This window comes from Tupaia chinensis, unplaced genomic scaffold (assembly GCF_000334495.1).
Source record: "Tupaia chinensis unplaced genomic scaffold, TupChi_1.0 Scaffold145441_1, whole genome shotgun sequence".
Taxonomy (NCBI): domain Eukaryota; kingdom Metazoa; phylum Chordata; class Mammalia; order Scandentia; family Tupaiidae; genus Tupaia; species Tupaia belangeri.
The window spans coordinates 58,389-66,952 of record NW_006205300.1 but is presented as its reverse complement, the minus strand read 5'-3'; the positions used below and the strand labels follow the sequence as shown (position 1 = coordinate 66,952).

The following is an 8,564-nucleotide window of genomic DNA, read 5'->3' as shown; positions in this document are numbered from 1 at the left end:
AGAAGAAGATGCCTCAATGCATTTTTCATTGTGCACAACTTAACTTTGGAACTATGCAAAAGGTTAAATTCCTTGTTTAAAAGTTTAAAGTAAAAAAAGTTTAAAAGTCAAATCATCAGGATCTCACTAAAGGATTTCTATTTGCTGTCAGTTAAAAATAAAACCCTGAATACATTTTTATTCTTTTTACTGAGTACATTGCCTGTTTTCTTTGGAAATGCAGTACAATAAACAACTATATAATAACCTAAAAAAAAAGTCACTAAAGGGTGGCTGCCCTGCCTATGGGGCAGCCAATTTATATTTATTATTAGGTAACTTTTTTCTCTTTTCTCTCAGAGGAAGTATCAAAACTGTTCACCTATGGGACCAGCAGTTAGCGTAATAGCTATGTCGCTGAACTCCCATGTAGTTGACCGCGGTTCGAGTCCCAACCCGGTGGCTTAAACTCAGGCTGGGCACGTGTACGTGCGTGCCCAAGATCCTGAGAGGAGAATGGAGAAGGGATTGCGGCGTGGCCATCCCCTCTAGGGGGTGATTTCTCGCTTTCTGTCTCTCTGTCTGTCTGGCGAGCACACGTGCCCTATAGCAAAAAAATAAAAAACCTCTCCAAAAAAAAAAAAAAAAAGAACACCCCCCCAAAAAACTGTTCACCCATCTCTCCCAATTTGGCCTCTCCATGTATGGAGTAGTCCATACTATGTATTTTCCTTAACAACTTGCTTTCACTACCCCCGATCACTAAATGTGTAAAGTTTTTTGTGAGAGATTTTTGCCATAGGGCATGTGCACTTGCCAGAGATACAGGAAGAGACAGAAAGTGAAAAATCACCCCCTGGGGGTGATGGCCATGTCACAATCCCTTCTTCATCCTTTTAGGATTTAGGGCACTACTACTGGGTCTAGGACTTGAACCACAGTTGACTAGACTACATGGGAGTCCAGTGACAACCATTACACTATTACTGGTCCCAAACATGTAAATATTCAACTATTTAACAACACAATACATCGAGAATGAAAAAATAAGGCATCTTCTAGGACCCTTAGCTACAAACTCATCCATAGTTGTAGAATGGGTCTCCAGCATAGTGACACTGTCCTTCTGGAGTCTGCAGAGACTCCAGGAATGGACCACAAGTGGGAACAGAAAGACTGTTTCCTAAAGGATGAAGCACACATAGCAGACAAATACTCTGGATCTGCTGACAATAGTCAATTTCCAAACACCCAGTCCCCTCATCTGCCTATGATCCCCTAGTATTTATTAGATTATATTGATGTGGGACAATCAAAGTCTGATAATTGCCTAAAATTTCTGTTCTGACATAAACTTGTACATAACCTTGAAGCAGCCCAGGGCTGGTTGATGGCTGCCTGGTCTTTCTGTTACCCAGCATGCTGAAACTGCCCCTCCCCTGAACTGTTGAGGAGCCAGAGGCCTTGAGCTCCTTGCTTTTTTGGTAGCTCTGTATTAGGACAGACACAGAGTCCCTACCCTGATAACACTCCAAGCATGCTGAAACTGCCCCTTTCCAATTCTCCCATAAAAGACTGTGTCCAACTCTCAGTCAGGACCAGAGTCTCAGAGTGTTAACTCCTCTGTGCCCAATGGCATAATAATTTCCTCTCTGAAATGCTGTATTTTCATTCCTCAGTGTGTTTTTCCACAACATTTGGTGCATTGGCTGGAAAGCAAAATCAGTGTAGTCCTTTGGGCCACTGATGCCAGGGTGTTTTCCCTAGAGATGGGCACTGCAGTGTGGAGACATAGGTGTGCCCCCATCTTATTTGATGGGATCCCTCAACTGGGATGCCTGCCCTGAGGTCAAGCATTCCTGGATCATTGGACTCCAATTGGAGTTAAAGGCCAACTCCTGGACCCTGATGCATCAACTCTGGTAATCTGGTAATCTGGTAAGCTCCTGGGGATCTGTAGAGCCCTAGTCAGTTAGACCTATTCGAAATGAGTAGAAGAAGAGACCCAAACACTCTCCTTCAGTCATAGGACTGGCAGTCAGGACTCACCTGGTAATTGGCTGAAGCCCCCGGGTATCTGTAGAGACCTCGTCAGTCAGACTTATTCATATAAAGTAGAAGAGGAAACCTGTACACTCTTCTTCAGTCATAGGACTGGTAGTTAGGGCTTATCTGGTAATTGGTTGGTGTGGGAGGGAATGTATAACCTCTGAGTGAATGTGTTTGTGATGAGTGAACGTGTTCGTGGCCCCACCATGCATTGCACTACAGGACATTATTTGATCTGTTTTCTGTTGTTCTGTGGTGAATCCAAAAAGGCTAAATAGCAAAATTACATGCTGAGGGACCCCTTCTCTCTCTACTCATGTAATCTGGCAGAGGTTCTATATCCAATTGCTTATTGCCAAGGAGACACACAAAACTCATGAGAGACATGGCCAGACAGACCACATTGGTGACACCATTCATGGGAGGGTGGACACAAAGGCCAATGGGAAGGTTTTCCCTGTAGAGATGGATAGGAAGAGTAGTGACTATCAGGTCATTGATCTGTCCCTGAAAGTTAGGGCACAAATTTCTCCTGACTGTGACACATTTATAGATAGAAAGACAGGTAAAAAATATAGATGTCATTGAGGCTTTGTTGAAGCAACTGGCCTTTGGAATTGCTAATGTGGATTGTCAAGAAGTATTAAAAGGAAATTCACAGCCTGGGGTGACCTTGTAGCTCAGTCCTCATAGCAACTTAGCAACTCTGAATGACCTTGTAGCCCTGCTAACAGCCTAACAACTCTGTTTAGTGCTGACAGACACTGTGTTAACCCCTTCTCATTTGTAGGGTGCTCAGGAATTTTTGTTTAGGGCATGTTAGGCTGAGTTAGTATAGGCCAATTTAGCATAATCACCCATGCTAGGGCTGTTAGGCCGAGTTAGCATAGGCATAATCACTGCCATGACAGTGCTTCAAGGATGGAGCCCGGGAATTCGTGAATAAACAGAGGACAGGAATTCATAAATAAACATAAGACAGGAACTCATAAATAAGCAGAGGACGGGTGGGCCAGGCGGCGCCAGAACAAGGTTTACCTAACTTTAACTGAGAGTTCTTATCTAAATTCAAGCAGGCGATAACAGCTGGACCCTAACTGCACATAACCCCTCCCTTGTGTGCTGCATATTATGGCAAGTTACTGACAGTATATTCTGTATTGCCTCCTGAGCTATAAAAGGCCCCTCTATCCTCGGTTCAGGGTCCTTGTTGCAACCCGCTGTGTTGGTCATAAACTCGGACCCCAGCTAGCTGGAAAAATAAATGCCTTTTATGCAGTTGCATTGTCGTTGTCTTCTCTGCATCACCACTAGATAAACAGATCTTTGGACCCTAACAGGCAGTTGCTTTGGGGTTCTGTTTCTGACTTCTAAAGGTTTTTCTCAAATGCTGAAAATCTTAAATTATTATCAATAAGAATGTTTTCTTCTATTTTGGGAAATTTGTTGAACAGTTTTTGTTTATAAAATATGCATCAACATATAAAACGAACTCATGATTTATGTAAAACAAAAAAGAAGGGAAGCTTCCCCCCCCACATGCTGCCAAATTACTCTACCTAGCCATACTCAAATTAAATAATTTAAATTTGACTTTGACACAAAATCACATTAATGGAGCACCTCCTGGCAGCATTTATCACTACTAAAAAGCTTCCTCCAACCAGTGATCTCCTGAGACCTCAGGGAGATGCAGGCTTTTGATATCTGGAGAGATCAGATATATTTCAGCCATGCCTCTCAGCACTACCATAGAAAACCCCCAGTCCAAATCTTCCAAGCCTACTGTGCTGGACTGTATATTGATTAATTTTAAAAGGGCTTCTCTGGTGATTATGGAGTTACAATGAAACCGGAAAAGCTGAGGGCTGTTTGTGAGGTTGAATGGTCCTCTTTTAAACTGGGATGGCTGCTGGAGGGAACTTCACATCTCTCCACCATGTGGGCTATGTACAATGTATTTACTGGTATCCCAGGCCATCCTGACCAGTTCCCCTGTGCTGGTTCCTGGCTACAAATAGCCTAAGCCATTCCACCTTGGGTATGGATTTGTGTTAGAGGAAAGAATCAATGTACTATTCCAGCCACTCATGTCATGCTGCCCATGCCCACCTCTGACCAAAAGAAACCCATAGCTCTGGCTCCCATCTTTAAGGCATTTTTGAAGAGGAGCTACTAGCAGCTTCACCCCCATATGCCCCAGCTGAGCCAATGATCAAAACTCTGTCCCCATCTGTGTACCTAGAGCCTGAAGAACAGCTTGAGGGGCTACCAACAGCTCCACCCACTAAGGGGGGAGGCCACTAGTCGTGCTGAACTCTGTGCCAAGGCTCTGGCTCACCTGCCGTCACACACCAAGCTGCTGCAGCCTGGGGCGATCTTACTCTTTAGAAACCCCTCTGGGAGACCTGAGGGCCTCCCCAAATAGGCACATATGGGGCTATTATTAAAGGCAAAGTAACCCTCTACTTCCAGTCCTTTACCACCACTGATTTGCTTAATTGGAAACACCACACTCTCCCTTACTCAGAATAGCTCCAGGCAAGGATAGATCTCATGGAGTCTACACTTTAAACACATTATCCCACTTGAGCCAACTGCTGACAACTACTTCTCACTCTACTTAGCACAGAGGAGTGCTGCAGAGTCCTTGTAGCAGCAAAGAAATGCGTATGGAAACATGCCTCCAATGATGTGGTAGATTCCAAGGCTTGGGTCAGAACTACGTTTCTGAAAATTTTCGAGGGAACCAAAGGAAGTGGCAATCATCCATTGCATGGGACACCAGAGGGGCGAAGACCCCATCACCCTGGGAAACCAGCTGGCAGATAAGAGAGCCAAGGCTGTCACCAATGAACCCTGACCACTGTAACTAATATGCTGCTACTCACAAGCATCCCCAAAGCACCCCTTATACCTCCAATGAACATCACTGGGAAAAAGTGAGAGGGAACAACCCTGGAAGAAGAAAGATGGTGGAGATTGCCAGATAAAAGAAGATACATACCTAAGTCTCTGGGATATTCTTTGGTAAAGCAGCCACCACAAGTTGACTCACTGGGGAAAGACTAACCAAGAAACCATGCTAAGCCACTTTGAGCAGCTGACTGAGGTGACCTTCCAGAGGGCCAAGACCTGACATTGAGTTTACAGCCCTGCTGTAGCCACTCCTGGGATGGCTGCTCTATGCACCATGGAAGCTTGAGGAGTCTCTAGCCCTGCTTTGGTCACTCTAGATGCTGACTAATCTATGAACAGCAGAAGCTTGAGGACAGCAACAAATGATACCCTGACAATACCCTTACAACCTCCCGCCTTAAAGCCATCAAATATCAACTGCTTGTCACTGCCCTGGAAAGCTATATTTACTGCTCTCCTATTAATTGATCCTTCTTAAATATGATTGAGGAGGCTCAAGAGGGAGGAATAATGTGGAACAACCCAAGTCTAATAATTGCCTGAACTTTCTGTTTTGATATAGAAAAACTTGAGTGTAACCTTGGGATAGCTGATAGCTGCCTGGGCTATCTATTTCCTAGCATGCTGAAACTGCCCCTCCCTGAACTGTTGTGCAGCCAGAGGCCTTGAGCTCCCTGCTTCTCTGCCAGTTCTGTATTAGGGCAGACACAGAACTCCTACCACTTGGAGTGTACTGAAACCGCCCCTCCCTAATTCTCCCATAAAAGATGTTTAACTTTCAGCCGGGAATGGAGACTCAAGAGTGTCCATTTTGTGGAAACTGAGGTCTTCAGAGCCTATTGATCTTGTTCAGTATTTTATGATGTAATATCACTCTACATTTTACTGTGCAGGGGAGATGTTTGCTCACACCAATCTCTACTGTCATTGATGTGGTTGGGCCTGAAACTCACAATAGCCCATGGCCGGCAGTTGCCAAAGTTTCCCAGGCCTTGACAAATTCACTGCCTCTGCCTCTCCTCTTCCGGAGTGATAAAATCAATCTGAGACCTTGACAAGCCAGATACCCCACTTATCTGATCCTTTCTTCCTGAGAACAAACTCTGGGCTGCAACTTTCTGATGGGCTTCTTCCTCCTTATTGGTTTTCTCTTCCTGATAGGATAGCCTTAGCCCACTTAAAACTGCCCTGCTCCAAACTCCCCCATAAAAGACTGTGTTCAACCCCCATGGGGGGTGGGGGATTCAGTGTTAACTCCTCCATGCCTGCCAACATAATTTAAAGAGTTCTCTTTTCTCTCTGGAGTGCTGCATTTTCATCCATTGGCATCTGTTTTCCCACAACATCATGAGCAGGGACAGATAGTGAGTGCTGGGGGCTCTCCAGTGTAAGGCTGGTTTGCATTACATGAGAGGAAGAACAGTGATAGCCAATGAGATGATCTTCTACTACCAGTATTACAAGCAGGATGAGTGTCCTAAAGATTTAGGTGCACGTCTGTGTAGGTGTCCTCCTTTCCTCAGGCTGTCCTGAGGCCCTAGGGGCCAGGGTCCCTTCCACACAACTTTACCCAAGCTGAAACCTTGTTCATTCCTGGTTACTTCTGGGTCTTCACTCAATTGTTGAACATTTTCATGAAAAGGATCATTATCCATGACCCAGGCTACTGCGACCAGCCTTTTCAGCTCCTTCATCCACTTCTTTCCCTTTCTCCATAGCATGCTCATTTCTGGAACAGAACAAAACCCTGAACTCTAGCTTGCCCACATTTTCTTTCCTGGTACTGCCCATCACCCAGCCTGCTCCTGGCCCAGCACACTGACTGCCTAGGAAGCAGCCCCCCAGCCACTGTCCTGACTATAGCACTACACCCTGGCTGCCCTCTGGTCCTGTCTACTTCCCCTGTGACATCTCTAGTGGCACCAATTGGGGGCCATGGTCCAAGTGTAGCCGGGACTGTCAATGTCATTCTGTAAGTTAGTGCAGAACAAATTCCCACCCAGGACCCTCTCAGTCAGGTTTTTGTCCTGAATCAGGCCCTGTCAACTAGAGCACCCTGGGAAACATCTCGAGAGGTCTGGACAATGGCCCTCTCCTCCTCTTGGCAGCTCCTGCTGTGCAGACTGTTATTTCTGCCTCAGCCATCAAGGTCTCCCAGGTCATCCAGGGAAGCTGGGCCCTAGCACATCATCCTCCAGTTCCACTCCTGATGACCCAGATCACTCCCATCATGGCTCCAGTGACCACTGTGCCACAACCACAGGAGGCTTTCACAGATGGTCACCTGGACACTTCCCAGGCTATGGCTTCATTGGGCGACAACTGCAACCTCAGGAGTGTTTATTACAACTTCTGATGCTGGGAGAGCTTCAAGCCTCTAGCCAGGAGGTTTCTGCCCCAGAGTCCTGATGGTGAAGATCTGTCCTGCTTCTTCATGTGAGTACCTGCCACTGGTGATGGTGCTTATCTGTGAAAGAAGCAGGGGATGGATGAGGAGGTGAAGTTGTGGGGGAACTTGGAGGCAGGTTCAGAGGGTGATGGCAACTGCTGTGAGAAACTACATTCTCAATAATCTTAACCTCCCTTCAGTCATGGCAGATGGTCAGGTGACTAATCTAAACTGATTCTCACCCATCTGTGAACACAGCTAATCTCTGTCAATAAACACTATGGTAATATGTACAGGAGGAAAAAGCTCAGAGAACATGTCTTCTTAAGCATGAATCACAGTTTGCCTTAGTTTCTAGGCTCCACAAGCCTATTTCACCCTTTTATTCCCACCTTGGCAGGGACCTGTGTGCTCTTGGCCATGGGGTCATCAGATGGAAGGGGACTGTAGGATTCAGAGCCCCAGATGGAACTTCACTAGTTTTTTTAAAATTTATTTTTATTTTTATTATTCTTTTATTTTTTTCATATCATTTTATTACATACATTCAATCACATTATTATTTGTCTTACAAAATGGATATTTCAACAGGTGAACATTTTTCCCTAATACTGTTGATAAAACTACGAAATATCTTCAACAGATAATACCATACCTCTTTGTGCCATTAATGCTTTGCCTCCCTGTCCCTCCCCCAAATGTCCTTCCTCAGACCCTCCTCTTTCACACACACTATATCTGGTATTTACATCTATATACTGCATTTCTATATCCTTTAGATAATTAGTTTCAGTCAAAGAGTGCAGATACTCTGTATATATTAAGTAGGGACATACAATGCCTCTCCTTCATAGCATGGCTTGCTTCACTCATCAGTAAGACTTCCATATTCATCCAACTCATGTCAAAAGCCAGGGTTTTGTTGTTTTTTATGTATGAATAGTATTCCATTGAGTCTATGTGCCACAGTTTTTCTAACCATTCATCAGTTCGTGGGCATTTGGGTTGTTTCCATGACTTAGCAATTGTGAAAAGTGCCGCAATAAACATCGATGTGCAAGTACTTTTCTGATTAAGTATTCTTCTGTCCAACTACCAAGGAGTGGGATTGCTAGATCATATGGTAGTTGTATTTGCAGATTTTTGAGGAATCTCCAAATTGTTCTCCACAGTGGTTGGACCAATTTACATTCCCACCAGCAGTGTAAGAGAGTTCCCTTTTCACCAC

The 8,564-nt window shown here is 44.9% G+C and overlaps 1 long non-coding RNA gene across 1 annotated transcript in view; it reads right to left on the bottom strand.

Moving 5' to 3' along the window:
- Positions 1 to 6,504: 6,504 nt before the first annotated feature.
- LOC102488686 (uncharacterized) overlaps positions 6,505 to 8,564 on the bottom strand; it is a 14,011-nt gene continuing 11,951 nt past the window's right edge. The window contains exons 4-5 of the long non-coding RNA XR_337342.1: positions 7,232 to 7,414; positions 6,505 to 6,676 (exon numbers count right to left, since the gene is read on the bottom strand). This is a non-coding gene — a long non-coding RNA (uncharacterized LOC102488686). The remainder of the gene's footprint in view (positions 6,677 to 7,231; positions 7,415 to 8,564) is intronic.